Here is a 20,306-nt window from a genome sequence, read left to right as displayed (position 1 = left end):
GCAGGTATATACACATTGTGCCTGGAACACAATGCAACGCTTCAAGGTATTCCTGTGATTCTGACATTGTTTTTTCCTGACATATTGTACTTCATAATAGTGGTAAAATTTGCTCTAAATGACTTGCGGTTATTTGTGAAAAGATTGCAATTTTGGCAAATATTTAGATTTTTTTTTTCAAACTTTCAATCTTTATATTCTTAAACCAGTTAGTCAATCTGTACAAAATAATTAATAATTTTTCAGCAAATTTACAAAACCTGTTTTTTTAGGGACTTATTCAGATTTCAATGGATTTTGAGGGGCCTATATATTGGAAACTCCCCAAAAGTGATAACATTTTAAAAAACGCACTTCTCATGTACTTCAAAGCTGCTGTCAGGATTTGTTTTAACCCTTCAGGTGCCACACAGGAATTAATTCAAATTGGAAGTCATTTGACGACTTCTTTGAATAACATTATTCATTTTACCATATATTGTATTGAAAAACAATTCTAAGTATAATGAAATTGTTTAAAAAATACTAAATTTCTTCATTATTTTCTAGGGTATAGTTTTATGACATAAGTTTTGTTGCAAATCTGACCAAGCCTTATGTTGTTTTCAGGTCAATGCGATTATAGTGATAACAAATCATACATTTTTTTTTATATTTCAGTGATTAAAAATAATTCATAACCTTATAAAAATCAATTGGTTGTGTCATCATTTTCTGGGACCTGTAGCAATTTATTTTTCCATTCATGAAGCATGGTTTTTTTTGCAGGCTGAGCTCATGTTTTTATTCAAACCATTTGGGTTACTCATCACCTTTTTATCGCAATTGCAATTATAAAATATGTTTTTTTTTTAGGTTTTACTAATATTATTTTTAAAGGCAAAAAGGGGTGTGATTTAAACTTTTATGTTTATTTTATATATTTGTGAAAACTTTTTTATTTTTATTTTATTTTATAGTCCCCTTAAGGAACTTGAACTTGTGATCATTTGATCACTTATATAGTGATTGATGGAGGCCCAGTGCTATCGCTTCGGGTGGGCAGGCTTTGTAGCGTTGAGAATCTCTCCCTCCATGTGCTCACCCACCTATTCACTGTCTCTTTCCCCCATGTGCTGACTTCTCCCTTCTGTGCTCTCTTCTTTGACCTGTCTACCCCATGTGCTATCCCCCTTGTCTGCTGTCTCTCTAATTCCTGTGCTGTGTTCTCCCCTCATGTGCTGTCCCTTTTGAGCTGTCTCCCCCCCTGTTCTCTGTTTCTCTCCCACCTGTGTGCTTTCTCTCTCCCCCATCTGCTGTCTTCTCCTCTTATGTGATCTCTTCTTTGACCTGTGTACCCCATGTGCTCTCCCCCTTGTCTGCTCTCTCTCTACCCCTGTGCTGTCTTCTACCCTCATGTGTTCTCTCATTTGAGCTGGCTCCCCCCTGTGTGTTCTCTTTCCTATGTGCACTCACCCCTCCCCCTGTGTTAAAATGAAAGCAAAGTAAGAAAAGGTACTGTCACACTTAGCGACGCTACAGCAATCCCGACAATGATACGACCTGGCAGGGATCGTTGCTGCATCGCTATATGGTCGCTGGTGAGATGTCAGTCAGATCTTCCCAACGACGCTGCAACGATACGGCGACCCATAGCGACCTGTATAATGATGTCGTTGGTCGTTGGGACCCTGTCACATAGCAGCTACTCTGACGATTCAGACCACGATGAGGGACATACTGTGTGACGTTGTAGTCACACAGGCGTGCATTTGCATTGCCTTTTCCACGCCCATTCAGCTCCGATTGGAGAATAGTTAAATCGATGTGGAGTCGCAGCCCAGAGAACTCTACTACGATCTGCAAACCAGCTTGCAGTCAGGAACAAAGGACAAAGCACTACTATGTTGCCTTCTATTAAGGCAAGGCCGCCCAATCAGAATGCAGTAGCGACCACCAATCAGAGCTGAGGGGTGCAGAAAAGGCAACGCAAATGCAATCCTATGTGTCTCATTTCTGAGTCGCCTACTAGGTCGTTGGTACAGTGTCAAACGCACTGATGCATGCTACCCAGCGGGATTTCAACGATCAAAGAAAGGTACAGACCATTCCGACACGACCAGTGATTTCACAAGCAGGGGCCTCGTCGCTGCTACGTGTTACACTAAGCGAGATCGCTGCTGAGGTCGCTGTGGCATCACAGAACTTGTGACTCAGCAGCAATCTCGCTAGCGATCTCGCTTAGTGTGACGGGGCCATAAGGCTATGTGCCCATAATGCGGAATTGAAGCAGAAAATTTCCGCAGCATTTCTGCATGTCCTTGCCAGTAAAAACGCATGCGGAGTTTAACACATGTTTTTGAAGCGTTTTTGAAGCGTTTTTACATGCGTATTTGCCATGCGTTTTTCAAATGCATTGAGTAGGCAAATCCGCATGCGGAAACGCACAAATAATGGACATGCTGCTGATTTTTCAGCACAGAAAATCCGCTGCAGAAAATTCCGCAGCTTGTGCACAGAACATGCGGATTGTCATTGGGAACCATGGGGCACTTATTACCAGGTGTTTTAAAAGCGTATCCACTGCGGAAATTCCGCAGCAAAAACGCTTGAAAAACGCATCGTGGGCACGCAGCCTAAAGGTAACATTTTATTAACATGGAAAACTTTATGACAAAGGTGCTTTAATTTACATTGTATCCACATAAGGACAAAAAAACAATTTTTTTTCTCTAATCTATGTCTTCTTAGGTCCGTGACATGCTGTAACGTGTTTTTTTTGGTCCGTGACACGCTGTAATGTATTTTTTTTTGTCCGTGACACACTGCAGCATGTTTTTTTAAGTCCTTGACATGCTGTAACATGTTTTTCTTTAAGTCCTTGACACGCTGTAACATGATTTTTTAGGTCTGTGACACGCTGTTTTTTTTTCTTTCTTTTTCTTTCTTTATAATTTTCACCTATTCATTTCATTCAAATTTTAACTGATGTAGTTGATTCTTATGTTCACCGACTGAGGCTGCTGGCAGGCTGCCGGCGCATCACTGCATCTGTCAAACACTGACGTTGCTGTGACGTAGTTCAAAAATTAACAAATTAACTGTGCAAGTGCCCTCTTTTTCACACATGTGCAGTTTATGTGACTGGCTTCCTCTGCCTGTAGACACGTCGCGCATCTGCCGCCGGGATCAGTCAAAGATTCACTGCGCCTGCGCGGAATTTGCACAGGTGCAGTAAATCAGACCGCCGCCATCTATGTGCAGGCAGATAGCGGCGGTCACATTAAAACTGCGCATGCGCTCATCCTATACAAAGATGACGACGGTCAGTGAATCATCCGGCTGATGCCAACGGCGGCGTGCACAGTGTGTTCGCGATGGTGTTCCGCTGGTGGTACCACCAGCGGTTTCCATATTGAGACACCCATCACTTGGGTGTCCCAATATGGCTGTCGACGAAATTCCGCCACTTGGAATTCTGGGATCCGGACACATCACAAGGTAAGTATATATTAAGATAACATAGTATTGCACTAGGCAAGGAAATTATTGTTTTTTCTATGAAGCTGAGCCTGTAGCTGAGCTTCACAGGAGCACAAAGATGGCAGTTACTTGGGCCTCTGGCAGGCTCCTGACTGACATGATAAGAGTGTCATTTTGATCTTATGCTGTTATCAGGGATTTAAATACTTTGCAGTAATCGAACCTAGCAAGCTCTGGTTGCTACGCTTACAGGCAGATGCCAGCAATGTAACATAGATCGCATCAGCCAAGTATGAAGCATGCTCAGCTTTAAGTCATCTTCATAAAGGTTATGATGAAAATTCATGTCATAAGTCATTAAATTTTTAAACAAGTACAAACATATACCAGATTATTCTGAAAAAAGTTACTTGATAGTATGGTTACACTTTAAAAACTCAGGGAAAAAGATTTATTAGATATTATGCCATAAATGAATCCTGTTAGAAATATGGCTGCAACTTTTGATTACATTTAGCTCATAACAGTGTAAAACTAATAAAAATAGTCCACAAAATTATGGCAAGGATAAACCATACAAGATGGAAGAAATAGGATGTTATATTGCTTTTAATACAAAGCAGATGATCTCATTCATTTTTGGCTGTATTATCAGAAATGTTACGGTAGTCAGAAAGTGTTATGCTAGACTTCCACCTGCTAATAGATGAATGTGAATGTATCCAGCTCTGCTAACATGAATTGATATGGTTATGTTATCTGAAGTAATCAAAACTGGCTTTGCAATAAATTACTAATAGTCTAATAGTCTACAGTTTAAATGTATTTTATGCAATAACCTCTTCAGAACATTGTTCCTGTTTAGGCATGTCCATACTGTTATATTCGGTTTACAGAAAACTCCAAAGATAGCTTCTATATAGGTCTGTGGAGCCATAATACATCTCTGCTTTACTCCAATTTCATACTGATGCATACATCTATAATATAATGCTGCAAGCGTCCCTCTATCTGAAGCCTCTATAGACTGCGTGTGCGCTATGCGCAGTCTGGCTCCAGACAGAAGAACGCATGGAGCCGTTACAGGAAAGAGAAGTGTATGGCGCCGGAGATCGCGGTATGCATAAACACTGAATGCATACCGAGATCTCCGGCGCCATACTTACATACTTACCTGACCGGGAGGAGCGTTGCCACGGCTCCTCTCTTCTTGCTGGAGACCGGGGCAGGAGTGAAGGTGTCGGAGTTGGCGCATGCACATAGCGCTATCCGGCGCCATTTTACTGAAGACACATTTGCAATGTGTCTTAAGCACAATGGCTTCAGACAGCGCGGTATGGGCACGCGCGTACTCCGGCGCCACACTCCTCCCCCGGCCTCTGGCAGAACAGGAAACCGCAGCGCTGGAGCACAGGGAAGAAAGGTGAGTATAAATGTTTTTTGGGCATGTGTGCAGCGTGAAAGGGATGTCATACATACCAGGATTAGGGGGTGAGGGATGCACACATACCTGGATTGAGGGATGAGGGGGCCACACATACCAGGATTGGGGGATGAGGAGTACTGTAGCATCGTCGTCTCTGCCTCCTGCCGGGCAGAAACGCCTTTCCCCTCACCGCCGCGGTCCCGATCCGGCGTCTTCCTGCTCTCCTGCTGCTAAGGCGCGCACTGCGCGCAACTTCCTGGGCACTGTGCTTAGTGTGCGAGCGCGCTCCCTCCCTCTTAAAGGGGACATGCGCGCCACCGTAAAGAGTCCCTGGCCAATGACCGGAGGACTGCCCCTATATTAAGCACCTCCTCCAAAATGGAGGTGCCTGTGCAAGGTTGATGTTTGTGTGCTAACACTCTCTTCAGCCCTCAGGTTCCTTGCCCGCCAGTCTGTCTATCAGCCGTGCCTGCCAGTTTGCCTATCTGCCGTGTCCGCCAGCCTGCCTGCCAGATTACCAGCCGTGCCGTGCCAGTCTGCTCGTTTACCCAGAGAACCTGTCTAGGTATCCATCGTACCCGCCTGCTTGTCTACCCAGATCACCCGCCAGCCTACCAGCCGTGCTCATCCGCTGTACCTGTCAGCTCCTGTCATCTGACCCATGGGAGTCACCTGCTCTCACACAAGGTCGGTCCCAAAGTAGCACCTGGTTCACCTGCCCGGTCCCTCCTTGGTTCACGGAGTCGACTAAGCCACCTTGTGACCTGGATCGGTCGGAGTAGGCACTTACTTACGCCCCTCTGGTCCCTCCTTGCATCAAAGCACAGAGGTTCCACCACCCGAACCCGTAACAGTTTGCACAGGCCATGAAATTTGGTGGCTCCCAGGCTCCTTCGCTCTCTGACTTGACCAGGAGGTCTCTCATCAGAGATCCCAACAGGAAACTATTCTGTCCTATCTGCGGACAGTCAACTCCCGCCTGGACACGCTGTTCACGCCGTTGGTGTCCGTCTCTAATCAAGCGGCACCTACTCCGGCGGTACCTTAAACCAGTGGTGCTGTGGCACCCAGCTTTGGACCCGACTTTCTGCTCATCCACGTTTCAATGGCGACCCAGTCCTATGTCGGGGCTTCATAAATCAGTGCACGCTGCTCTTTGAACTTCTGGCACACCAGTTCCGACTGGGCCAAGGTGGCATTCATCATGTCTCACCTCACCAGAGAGGCGTTGGCGTGGCTTAACCATTTGTGGGAGAGAGGGGATCCTCTGGTGTCTGATCTCCACGCATTTCTCGCGGCTTTCCAGAAAGTGTTCAATGAACCTGGACGAAGATCTTCTACTGCCTCCTCACTTCTCCGACTACATCAAGGCGGTCTCACTGTGGGACAGTATGACGTGCGTTTCCACACTCTCACATCTGAACTGGCCTGGAACAATGAGGCACTGGTGTCCACCTTTTGGGAGGGCGTTTCCGGATGGATTAAGGATGAGCTAGCCGGCCGAGACATACCTCCTACCAAGGATGACCTGATGTCTTTAGCTACCCGGATCGACATCCGCTTTCTGGAATGTGCTAAGGAGACGACCCGGGAGAGAAGACCTCCGCGTCTCGCTCCAACCTTCCAATGGCCTGTCTCGCAACCAGCAATCCCCCGGGTATCTTCGCCAGTGCCAATGCAGATTGACCAAGTTAAGATGATCAAGTCTCGCCAGGAGACACACCGCGCTGAGGGGAGTTGCTTCTACTGTGGCAGTATAGAGCATCTGATCCGTTCCTGCCCCATGAGACCGGGAAACTCCAGTGTCTAGGACCTCTCGGAGAGGTCGTCCTAGGCAAGAGTTCTTCCTCTCCATCCTTGACTCTATCCATTTCTGTCACCAGTAGTGAGACCTGCTTCTTCGAGACTGCCTTTCTGGATTCCGGAATCGCAGGGAATCTCATTCAATAGGTCGTTGTGGAGCATTATCAGATTCCTACCATACGTCTGGCTAAAACTTTGTCGGCTTCCTCAGTGGATGGGAAGCTTCTCCCGGAGACCATCTTGCTGGTCACTGAGCCTGTAACTCTTCAGGTGGGAATGCTGCACTTGGAGAAGATCTCCTTTCATGTGCTGTCCGGTCTCTCTCATCCCCTCTTGCTTGGCTTGCCCTGGCTACAGAGACATGAGCCGTCCTGAAATGGAGATCTTTTGAAGTGCTCTGTTGGGGGTCAGGAATGCCATGAGTCCTGTCTGGTTCCGGTTCGTCCTGCTAGACCCCGTCTACGCTGGCTAACCTACCTGGCCTGCCGGCACCCTGCTGGTCCTATGTGGAGGAGGCTGAGACACTACCACCTCACAGGCCGTATGATTGCCCCATCGACCTAATACCTAGTGCTTCACCTCCTCGCGGGTGAATCTGCCCCTAGTCATTGGCCGAGACCCATGCTATGCCTGAGTACATTGAGGAGAATCTTGCTAGGGTATTTTCCCATAAATCCACCTCTCCTGCTGGAGCAGGATTCTTCTTAGTCAAGAAGAAAGATGGCTCTCTTCGTCCTTGTACAGACTATAGGAGTCTAAACCAGATTACCATCAAAAATAAGTAACCCCTGCCTCTCATCTCAGAATTGTTTGACCGCCTAAAAAGCACAAAGATCTTCACCAAGGTCGATCTTCGGGGGGCATACATTCTGGTCCGGATTCATCAGGTAGACGAGTGGAAGACGGCATTCAACACCCGGGACGGTCACTACGAATACCACGTGACGCCCTTCAGTCTCTGTAATGCACCAGCTTTCTTCCAGGAGCTAGTTAATGACATCATCCGAGATCTCCTGCATTCCTGTGTGGTGGTGTACCTGGACGACATCTTGGTGTTCTCCCCGGATCTGCCCTCACACCGGAGGGATGTTCGTCAGGTTCTGCTGAGGCTCCGGAAGAATCGCCTGTATGCTAAATATGAGAAATGCCTCTTTGAGCAGACCTCCTTGCCATTTCTTGGTTATATCATTTATGAGACCGGTCTGTGGATGGATCCCGAGAAGGTGTCTGCCGTCTTAAAGTGGCCCCGACCGGAAGGATTGAAGGCGATTCAACGGTTTCTGGGTTTCGCAAACTATTACCGCCTCTTCATTCCTCATTTTTCCTCCCGGACTGCTCCCATCTCTGCTCTCACCTGCAAAGGAGCAAATCCTAGGGAATGGTCTTACGAAGCGGAGAAAACCTTTGTCTCCCTTAAACAAGCCTTCTCCTCCGCTCCAGTGCTACACCATCTGTAACAAGCAGTTGTTCCTGGAGGTTGATGCCTTCTCCTCTGGGGCCGGAGCAGTGCTCTCCCAGAAGTCCTCATCTGGGAGAATGGTAACCTGTGGCTCCTTCTCCAAGCTCTTCTCCTCATCCGACCGCAACTACCCCATAGGAGATCAAGAGCTGCTGGCCATCAAATTAGCGCTGGAGGAGTGGCACTACCTGCTGGAGGGGGCTCTGCACCCGGTGGTCATCTAAACTGACCATAAAAGCCTCGCTTATTTGCAGAATGCCCAAAGACTAAACCCGTGTCAAGCCAGATGGTCACTATTCTTTGTTCTATTCTGCTTTACTCTCCACTACCGCCCGGCAGACAAGAACATTAAAGCTGACGCTCTTTCCCATTCATCTTTGTCTACTGACCAGGAGGAGGAGCCTATACATATCATTGACCCCTCCAAAATAATGACTGTTGCTCCATTTGACCTGTCTCATCTACCTTCCGGTAAGACCTTTGTAGCGGTTCAGGATCGGAAGAAGGTTTTACTGTGGGGTCATTCGTCCAAACTGGCTGGTCACTCTGGCCAGAGGAAGACATTTCTGCTCATTGCCCGACATTATTGGTGGCCCACCCTGCGCAAGGATGTTGCAGAATTTGTCACTCTTGTTACTCTTGCGAACGTAACAAGATCGGCAGGCACCTCCCTGCCGGCCGTCTCCTTTCTCTTCCCGTGCCTTCCGCTCCGTGGCAACATATTGCTATGGACTTCATCACGGATCTCCCTGTTTCTTCAGATTGTACTGTCATTTGGGAGGTCGCCGACCGCTTTTCTAAGATGGCGCACTTCATCCCCCTGCCTGGTCTTCCATCTGCACCAGTGCTGGCTAAGGACTTCATCCATCACATCTTCCATCTTCATGGCTTATCCCTCCAAATTGTCTCAGATCGCGGAGTTCAATTCACTACGCGTTTCTTTAGAGCCACGTGGAAGCTGCTGGATGTCTCTTTGGATTTTTCTTCGGCCTATAATCCTCAGTTCAATGGCCAAGTGGAACGCATCAATCAAATCCTCACCAGTTTTCTACGACACTTTGTCAACGCTCACTATAGCGATTGGGTTGAGCTCCTGTCCTGGGCTGAGTTTTACTATAGCAACCATGAGAGCTAAAACGCCGTTTTTTGTGGTCTACGGTCGACACCCCCGGATTCCGTCTCCCGTCTCCCGTCTCCTCTTCAGTGGACAATCCTGCCTCGGAGTCTCTCGTCAGTGAATGTTCTGCAATTTGGGAAGATACTAATTCCGCGCTTCTTCAGTCCTCGGAGCGGATGAAGAAGCATGCTCATAAGAGAAGTCTGTTCCGTCCGGGAGACAAGGTCTGGCTTTCTTCCAAAAATGTTCGTCTCAAGATACCTTCTTACAAGTTGGGTCCACGGTTCATCGGTCCGTACGAGGATCTGAACCAAATTAATCCAGTGGCTTACAAGCTGAAACTCCTGGCCTACTTACGGATTCCTAACTCCTTTCACATGTCTCTCCACAAAACGGTTGTCCTTAATTCTTTCTCTGATGATCCAGGTACCTCCCCAGCTCCAGTCTCCACTGAGGACGTCTTTGAGGTATAAAACATTTTGGCCATCAAGCGGGTAAGAGGAAAGACTTTTTTTCTTGTGGATTGGAAGGGGTTTGGTCCTGAGGAGAGGTCTTGGGAGCCCAGGAAGAACATTCATGCTCCTCATCTTCTAGAAAAATTTCTCGTGGCCTTAAAAAAGAGGGGGGCGTAAAGGGGGGGTACTGTAGCATCGGAGTCTCTGCCTCCTGCCGAGCCGAGATGCCATTCCCCTCACCGCCGCGGTCCCGATCCGGCGTCTTCCTGCTCTCCTGCTGCTAAGGCCCGCACTGCGCGCAGCTTCCCGGGCACTGTGCTTAGGGCACGCACTCCCTTCCTCTTAAAGGGGCCGCGCGCTGTCCTAAAGAGTCCCTGGTCAAAGGCCGGAGGACTGCCCCTATATTAAGCACCTCCTCCAAAATGGAGGTGCCTGTGAAAGGTTGTTGTTTGTGTGCTAACACTCTCCTCAGCCCTCAGGTTCGTTGCCTGCCAGTCTGTCTAACTGTCCTGCCCGCCAGTTTGTCTATCAGCCATGCCCGCCAGTTTTCCAATCTGCCATGTCCGCCAGCCTGCCTACCTGGAGCACCTGCCAGAAAACCAGCCGTGCCCGCCAGTCTGCCAAATCGGAGCACCTGCCAAGAAATGTGCCGTGCCCACCTGTTTGCCTACCCAGAGCACCTGCCAAGTTACCAGCTGTGTCAACCTGTCTGGCTATCCGCCGTACCCGCCTGCTTGTCTACCCGGATCACCCGCCAACCTACCAGCCATGCTCATCCACTGTACCGGTCAGCTCCTGTCATCTGACTTGTGGGAGTCACCTGCTCTCACACAAGGTTGGTCCTAGAGTGGCACTTTGTTCACCTGCCCGGTTTCTCCTTGGTTCACGAAGTCGACTAAGCCGCCTTGTGACCTGGGTCGGTCTGAGTAGGCACTTAGTTACGCCCCTCTGATCCCTCCTTGCATCAAAGCACAGAGGTTTCACCACCCAGACCCGTAACAAGTACCATACATTCCAGGATTGAGAAATGAGGGGTACCATACATTCCAGGATTGGGGGATAAGGGGTACCATACATACCAAGATTGGGGGATGAGGGGTACCATGCATACCAGGATTGAGGGGTGAGGGGACCATGCATACCAGGATTGGGAGGTGAGGGGACCATGCATACCAGAATTGGGGATGAGGGTCCATGCATACCAGGATTGGGAGATGAGGGGTACCATGCATACCAGGACTGGGGGATGAGGGGTACCATGCATACCAGGATTGAGGGGTGAGGGGTGCCATGCATACCAGCATTGGGGATGAGGAGTACTATGCATACCCGGATAGGAATGCATGGTACCATGCATATCAGGATGATGGATGGGGTGCCATGCATACCAGGACCATGCATACCAGGATTGGGGGTGAGGGAACCTTGCATACCAGGACTAGGGGATGAGGGGTACCATGCATACCAGGATTGGGGGATGAGGGGTGCCATGCATACCAGGTTTGGGGGGTGAGGGATGTCCTGAATACCAGCATTGGGGATGAGGAGTACCATGCATGCCAGGATAGGAATGCGGAGTACCATATATTCCAGGATGATGGATGGGGTGCCATGCATACCAGGATGAGGGGTACCTTGCATACCAGAATAGGGATGAGGGGTACCATACATACTAGAATAGGAATATGTGGTTCCATGCATACCAGGATTAGGGGATGAGGAGTGCTATGCATACCAGGATAGGGATGAGGGGCCATACATAACAGGATTGGGTATGAGGGAGCCATGCATACCAGGATGAGGGGTCGGGTGCCATGCATATCTGGATTGGGGGATGAGGAGGCCATCCATACCAGGATTGGAGGATGAGATGTGCCATACATACCAGAATTTGGTTGAGGGGTGCCATACATACCAGAATTGGGATGAGGGGTGCCATGTATACGAGGATGATGGGTACCATACATACCAGAATAGGGATGTGGGGTACCATGCATACCAGGATGAGGGATGGGGTGCCGTGCATACCAGGATGAGGGATGGGGTGTAATACATACCAGCATGAGGGGTCCCATGCATACCAGAATAGGGATGAGGGGTTCCATGAATACCAGGATATGACTGCGGGGTACCATGCATACCACGATTGAGGGATGAGGAGGCCATACATACCAGAATTGGGATGAGGGGTGCCATGTATACCAGGATGAGGGATGGAGTGTGTAACGGGTCTGGGAGGCGGAACCTCTGGGCTACTATACAAGGGAGCGGTCCTTGTAAGGGAGCGGGTGGCGACCAGGCAGGCAGTCACAGCAGGTGACCGGGACAGTCTCTGGGTGTACGGGCAGGAGGTCACGGCAAGTGATCAGGGCAGTCTCTGGAAGAACGGGCTGGAGGTCACGGCAAGTGACCGGGGCAGTCTCTGGAAGAACGGGCTGGAGGTCACGGCAAGTGACCGGGGCAGTCTCTAGGTAAGGGGTAGGTACGACCTGTGATGGCTGAACCTCCAGGTAGGCTAGCAAGGCAGATGGAGGATGTGTGCTCCCAGGTGAGCAAGCGAGAGTCTCTGGAATAGCAGGTGGTCACAGCACGTGACGGCGGAGCCTCCAGGTAGGCAAGCAGGCAGGTAGCGGAGAAGCGCTCCCAGGTGAGCGGGCAAGAGTCTGGAATAGCTGGTGGTCACAGCATGTGACAGCGGAGCCTCCGGGCAGGCAAGCAGGCAGGTAGCGGAGAAGCGCTCCCAGGTGAGCGGGCAAGCTGGTCCATAGACAGACTGACCGGAGTTGTAAGGCAGACCGTCGGACCTCAGGCAAGCAGGCAGGTAGCTGATGTGCGCTCCCAGGTGAGCGGGCAAGTTGGTCCTTAGACAGACTGACCGGAGTTGTAAGGCAGACCGTCCGACCTCAGGCAGGCAGGCAGGTAACAGGAAATCAGGCAGGATTAGGACAGCAAGCTGGCAGGAATCTGGCAGGTAACTGGCAGGTAACTGGCAACGGGACCTGAGGGCTGAAGCAGAGTAGAACGGTGCAACAACATTGCTCGGGCACCTCCATTTTGGAGGAGGTGCCTTATATATGGTAAAGTCCTCCGGCCATTGGCCGGGGACTCCTTAGGACGGCGCGCGCGGCCCCTTTAAGAGGGAGGGAGGGCGCGCGCGCGCGCGCCCTAAGCACAGTGGCCGGGAAGGAGCGCGCGCTGCCAGCAGAGCGGGAGAGGGACGCCGGGCACGGAGCAGAGCGGTGAGGGGAACAGCGTCCCTGCCTAGCAGAGGTCAGGGACGCCGGCACTACAGTACCCCCCCCTTTAGGCCCCCCCTTTTTTAGGCCAGATAGAAATTTAGCTAGGATGAGAGGGGCATGGATGTTCTCCCGGGGCTCCCACGTTCTCTCCTCAGGACCAAACCCCTTCCAATCTACCAGAAAAAAGGTCTTTCCTCTTACCCTTTTGGTGGCAAGAATGTTCTCTACCTCAAACTCGTCCTCAGCAGAAACCGGAGCAGGAGGCGTACCTGTAGACTTGGAAAAAGAGTTAAGCACCACGGATTTGAGGAGAGATACATGGAAGGAGTTAGGGATCCGTAAGTTGGCCGGGAGTTTCAATTTATAGGCCACTGGGTTGATCTGACTGATGACCTCCAGAGGACCGATGAACCGAGGCCCTAACTTGTAAGAAGGTATCTTGAGTCGAACATATTTAGATGAGAGCCAGACTTTATCTCCTGGAAGAAATTGTGGAGGATCCAGGCGTTTTTTGTCAGCGTGTCTTTCATACGCTCGGATGACAGAAGGAGTGCGGACCGGGTACTCTCCCATATGGAGGAAAATTTGCTAACGAGAGATTCCGCAGCCGGGTTGTCCACAGAGGTGGAGACAGGAAAAGGAATCCGAGGATGCTGACCAAAGCCTACAAAAAACGGGGATTTGGAGGAGGATTCGCTCTCGTGATTATTATAAGAGAACTCGGCCCATGGTAGGAGATCCACCCAGTCAGAATGGTGGGCATTAACGAAGTGCCGGAGGTAACTGGTCAGGTTCTGATTGATCCGCTCCACTTGACCATTGGACTGTGGGTGGTAAGCGGAAGAGAAGTCCAGGGTGACATCTAGTAGTTTACAAGTGGCTCTCCAGAAACGTGAGGTGAACTGTACCCCACGATCTGACACGATGTGGAGGGGCAGGCCATGAAGACGGAAGATGTGGCGGATAAAGTCTTTAGCCAGCTCGGGTGCAGACGGAAGGCCTGGCAGGGGAATAAAGTGAGCCATCTTGGAAAAGCGGTCAGCGACCAGCCAAATGACCGTACAACCGGCAGAGACGGGGAGATCAGTTATAAAGTCCATTGCTATATGCTGAAATGGGGGCAGCAGGTACAGGAAGCGGAAGGAGGCGTCCGGCTGGCAGATGTCTCGGGACTTTGTTGCGGGCGCAGGACACACAGGCAGAAGAAAAGTCTATTATGTCCTTGTGCAGGGTAGGCCACCAATAGTGCCGGGCAATAAGCTGGAGGGTCTTTTTCTGACCGGCGTGGCCAGCTAGTTTAGACGAATGGCCCCAGTGTAGGATCTTCTCCCGATCAGGTACTGAAACAAACGTCTTACCGGGAGGGAGACGATTTAGACTCACGGGAGCCACCTGCATTACTCTGGCGGGATCGATGATATGTTTAGGTTCTTCCTCGAGATCGGACACCAGAAAGGATCGGGACAAGGCGTCTGCTTTGACGTTTTTGTCAGCCGGGCGAAAATGAAGAACAAAATCAAAGCGAGCAAAAAACAAGGACCACCGGGCTTGGCGCGGGTTAAGTCTCTGGGCATGCTGGAGGTAAGCCAAGTTCTTGTGGTCAGTGTAAATTATTACCGGATGAAGAGCCCCCTCGAGTAGGTAACGCCACTACTCCAACGCCAGCTTGATGGCCAATAACTCTCGGTCTCCTATGGAATAGTTGCGCTCAGAAGAGGAGAAGAGTTTGGAGAAGAAGCCACAAGTTACCATTCTCCCGGAAGATGATTTTTGAGTAAGTACCGCTCCGGCTCCAGAGGAGGAGGCGTCAACTTCCAGGAAGAACTGCTTGTTGCCGTCCGGGCGATGCAGCACCGGGGCGGAAGAGAAGGCCTGTTTTAGGGAAAGAAAGGCCTCCTCTGCTTCGGGCGGCCACTCTTTGGGATTAGTACCCTTACGGGTGATCGCGGAAATTGGGGCAGTCCGGGAAGAGAAGTGCGGGATGAAGAGGCGGTAATAGTTGGCGAAGCCCAGGAACCGTTGAATAGCCTTCAACCCCTCTGGTCGGGGCCATTTCTCGATGGCAGACCGTTTCTCAGGATCCATTTGTAGGCCGGTCTGAGAGATAATGTAGCCCAGAAACGGAAGCGAGGTCTGCTCAAAGAGGCACTTCTCATATTTAGCGTAGAGATGGTTCTGCCTGAGCCTGAGCAGGACCTGACGAACATCCCTCCGGTGAGTCTGGAGATCCGGAGAGAAGACCAAGATGTCGTCCAGGTACACCACTACGCAGGAGTAGAGAAGGTCCCGGAAGATGTCATTGACCAACTCTTGAAAGACGGCAGGAGCGTTACAGAGGCCAAAGGGCATTACCAGATATTCATAGTGGCCGTCCCGGGTGTTGAATGCCGTCTTCCATTCATCCCCCTGACGGATACGAACCAGGTTGTACGCCCCACGGAGGTCCAGTTTGGTGAAGATTCTAGCCCCCCTCAGACGATCAAATAACTCTGGAATGAGCGGAAGGGGGTACTTATTCTTCACCGTGATCTGGTTAAGGCCTCTATAGTCTATACAGGGACGGAGAGAGCCGTCCTTCTTTTTGACGAAAAAGAAGCCTGCTCCCGCCGGGGAGGTAGATTTCCGGATGAATCCCCTGGCCAGATTCTCCTCAATATATTCGGACATCGACCGGGTCTCAGCAGCGGATAATGGATAAATACGCCCACGGGGAGGAGAAGTACCAGGTAACAGGTCGATAGGGCAGTCGTATGGTCTATGAGGGGGTAGTGTCTCTGCCACCTTTTTATTAAAGACATCAGCATAAGACCAATAAGGAATCGGAAGTCCAGGTAGATTAGCTGGGGTAGGAGAAGGACGGACTGGATGAACGGGAACCAGACAGGTCTTATGGCAGCCCTGTCCCCAGCGAAGGACTTCTCCGGTCAGCCAGTCAAGAACGGGTGCATGTTTCTGGAGCCAAGGTAGGCCTAGCAAGAGGGCGTGAGAGAGTCCAGGCAGAACATGGAAGGAGATACTTTCAGAATGCAGCATTCCCACCTGCAGAGTAATGGATTCGGTGATGAGTTGGATGGGGTGTGGTAAGAGCCCCCCATCCACGGCAGCAACAGACAAGGGTACAGCCAGAGGTTTGGTGGGGATGCGGTATTTCTCTACCAGGGACTGTGAAATAAGATTCCCGGCTGCTCCAGAGTCCAGTTGGGCTAGTTCGAAATAACGGTTCTCCCCGTAGACGATTGAAACTGACAACAGCAGGGATGGAGAGGATTTATTCTTGTCTAGGTGGACCTCTCTGAGTGAACCTAGACACAGGCGTTTCCCGACCTCTCCGGGCAGGCACGGATCCGGTGCTCCTTACTGCCACAGTAGAAGCAGGTCCCCTCGGCACGGCGTAAGTCCTGACGGGTCTTGACCATCTTGGTCTGGTCGACCTGCATAGGCTCAGGAGGGTGTACCTGGTTAGAGACAGAAGGAGTGACGGGTTTCTGAAAAGTAGGAGCTAGACGTGGTAACCTCCTCTCACGGGTGACCTCTCTGGCACGCTCCTGGAACCGTAGGTCAATCCGGGTGGCAAGAGTTATTAAGTCATCGAGAGTGGTAGGAATGTCCCGACCGGCAAGTTCATCTTTAATACGGCCGGACAGACCCTCCCAGAAGACGGAAACCAGAGCGTCGTTATCCCAGGCCATCTCCGAGGCAAGGGTACGGAACCGTATGGCATATTGGCCCACGGTGAGACTTTCCTGACGGAGGCGTAGCAACGATGATGCGGATGACGTCTTCCGTCCAGGTTCGTCGAAGACTTTCCGGAAAGCCGTGAGAAAAGCGGGCAAGTTGGACACCAGGGGGTCTCCTCTCTCCCATAGAGGATTTAGCCTGGCCAGGGCCTCCCCGGTGAGATGGGACATGATGAATGCAATTTTGGCTCGGTCGGAGTTAAACTGGTGGGACAATAGTTCAAAGTGCAGGGTGCACTGATTTATGAAGCCCCGAGCCTGGGCTGAGTCGCCTCCGAAGCGAGGAGGTGCAGAAAGCCGAGGTCCGGGGTAGGATATCATGGTGTTAGTGGACAGCGGAGCTGCCGGATTGCGAGACATGGCACTGGCGGAGGTTGTTGGTGGAACAGTCAGAGTGTCCAGGCGAGTATTGACATTCCGCAGGTGACCCAGGATGGACTCCTGTTGGGACCTTTGACGGGACAGTTCGTGACACAGGTCCGAGAGCAAGGGAGCTTGGGTGCCACCGGGTTCCATGGCCCGAGCAAACTGTAACGGGTCTGGGAGGCGGAACCTCTGGGCTACTATACAAGGGAGCGGTCCTTGTAAGGGAGCGGGTGGCGACCAGGCAGGCAGTCACAGCAGGTGACCGGGACAGTCTCTGGGTGTACGGGCAGGAGGTCACGGCAAGTGATCAGGGCAGTCTCTGGAAGAACGGGCTGGAGGTCACGGCAAGTGACCGGGGCAGTCTCTGGAAGAACGGGCTGGAGGTCACGGCAAGTGACCGGGGCAGTCTCTAGGTAAGGGGTAGGTACGACCTGTGATGGCTGAACCTCCAGGTAGGCTAGCAAGGCAGATGGAGGATGTGTGCTCCCAGGTGAGCAAGCGAGAGTCTCTGGAATAGCAGCTGGTCACAGCACGTGACGGCGGAGCCTCCAGGTAGGCAAGCAGGCAGGTAGCGGAGAAGCGCTCCCAGGTGAGCGGGCAAGAGTCTGGAATAGCTGGTGGTCACAGCACGTGACAGCGGAGCCTCCGGGCAGGCAAGCAGGCAGGTAGCGGAGAAGCGCTCCCAGGTGAGCGGGCAAGCTGGTCCATAGACAGACTGACCGGAGTTGTAAGGCAGACCGTCGGACCTCAGGCAAGCAGGCAGGTAGCTGATGTGCGCTCCCAGTTGAGCGGGCAAGTTGGTCCTTAGACAGACTGACCGGAGTTGTAAGGCAGACCGTCGGACCTCAGGCAGGCAGGCAGGCAACAGGAAATCAGGCAGGATTAGGACAGCAAGCTGGCAGGAATCTGGCAGGTATCTGGCAGGTAACTGGCAACGGGACCTGAGGGCTGAAGCAGAGTAGAACGGTGCAACAACATTGCTCGGGCACCTCCATTTTGGAGGAGGTGCCTTATATATGGTAAAGTCCTCCGGCCATTGGCCGGGGACTCCTTAGGACGGCGCGCGCGGCCCCTTTAAGAGGGAGGGAGGGCGCGCGCGCGCGCCCTAAGCACAGTGGCCGGGAAGGAGCGCGCGCTGCAAGCAGAGCGGGAGAGGGACGCCGGGCTCGGAGCAGAGCGGTGAGGGGAACAGCGTCCCTGCCTAGCAGAGGGCAGGGACGCCAGCACTACAGAGTGCCATGAATACCAGGATGAGGGGTACCATACATATCAGGATAGGGATGAGGAGTGCAATGTATACCAGGATTGGGGATGAGGGGTACCATACATACCAGGATTGGGGGATGAGGGGCACCATACATACCAGGATTGGGAGAAGGGTTGCCATTTATATCAAATTTGGGATGTAGGGGCCATGCAAACCAGGATTGGTGATGAGAGGTGCCATGCATACCAGGTTTGCAGATGAGGGGTGCCAGGCATACCAGGATTTGGGATGAGGGGTGCCATGCATACCAGGATAGGGATGAGGGGTACCATGCATACCAGGATAGGGATGAGGGGTACTATGCGTACCAGGATAGGGATCTGGGGGGCCATGCATACCAGGATTCAGATGAGTGGCCATGTATACCAGGATAGGGATAAGGGGTACCATGTATATCAGGATGAGGAATGGGGTGCCATGCATACCAGGATAGGGATGAGGGATACCATGCATACCAGGATGAGGGGTACCATACATACCAGGATAGGGATGAGGGATGGGGTACCATGCATACAAGGGGGATTGGGTATGAGGGAGCCATGCATACCAGGATGAGAGGTGCCATGCATGCCAGGATTGGGGTTGAGGGGCGCCATGCATACCAGGATTTGGGATGAGGGGTGCCATGCATACCAGGATTGGGGGTGATGGGTGCTGTGCATACAGGATTGGGGGTGAGGGGTGCCATGTACACCAGGATTGGGGATGAGGGTTGCAATGCATACAAGGATTGGGGATGAGGGGTGCCATGCATACCAGGATGGGGGATGAGGTGTGTCATGCACACCAGGATTGTGGATGAGGGGTGCCATACATACCAGGATTGGGGATGAGGGGTGCCATGCATAATAGGATTGGGGGTGAGGGGTGCCATGCATATCAGGATTGGGGGTGAGGGGCACCATGCATACCAGGATTAGTGGTGAGGGGTGCCATGCATACCAGGATAGGGATGAGGGCAGCACATAAAAGGAGGAGGAAAAGGATTGGGGTGCACAAATTCCTGGATGGGGGCAGGCTCAAATTCCTGGATGGGGGCAGCACAAATGCCAAGATGGGGGCAGCACATACCAGCATGGGATACCATATACCAATAAAAAATGCTACCCACCCGGGCGTAGAAAGGGCTCAATAGCTAGTATATATATATATATATATATATATATATATATATATATGTATATATATATATATATATCTGACATGAAATCAGAATAAACCTTATCTGTTGTTGGTCAATTAGGATTAGCATAATTTTTAATATTTGCCAAATGGCAGAATAATGAGAGAGAGAATGTTTTAAGGCATTTTTATTACTTACTGCAAAGTCAAACGTTTACATACATTTCATTGGTATTTGGTACCATTGCCCTTAAACTGAATGACTTGGATCAAACGTTTGGGATATCCTTCTACAAGCTTCTCACAATAGTTGGTCAGAATTTGGAACCATTCCTCCTGACAAAACTGGTGTAATTGATCCAGGTTTGTAGGTCGCCTTGCTCGCACCTGCCTTTTCAGCTTTGCCCATAAATTTTCAATAGGATTGAGATCAGGGCTTTGTGATGGCCACTCCAAAACATTGACTTTGTTATCCTTAAGCCACTTTGTTACCATTTTGGCAGTATGCTATGGGTCATTGTCCATTTTCAAGACCCATTTCCGCCCAAGCTTTAACTACCTGGCTGATGTCTTGAGATGTTGCTTCAGTATTGTCTCACAGTCTTCTTTTTTCATGATGGCATCTATTTTGTGAAGTGCGCCAGTTCCTCCTAAAGCAAAACAACCCCACGACATGATGCTGCCACCCCCATATTTCACAGTTGGGATGGTGTTTTTAGACTTCCAAGCTTCTCCCTTTTTCCTCCAAACGTAACAATGGTTATTATATCCAAAAAGTTAAATTTTAGTTTCATCAGACCATAGGACATGTCTCCAAAAACTAAGGTCTGTGTTCCTGTGTGTATTTGCAAAC

The sequence above is a fragment of the Phyllobates terribilis genome, unplaced genomic scaffold (assembly GCF_046119375.1).
Source record: "Phyllobates terribilis strain yellow unplaced genomic scaffold, ASM4611937v1 Scaffold_2__4_contigs__length_985480577, whole genome shotgun sequence".
Classification (NCBI taxonomy): Eukaryota; Metazoa; Chordata; class Amphibia; order Anura; family Dendrobatidae; genus Phyllobates; species Phyllobates terribilis.
This window is presented reverse-complemented; position numbering follows the sequence as displayed.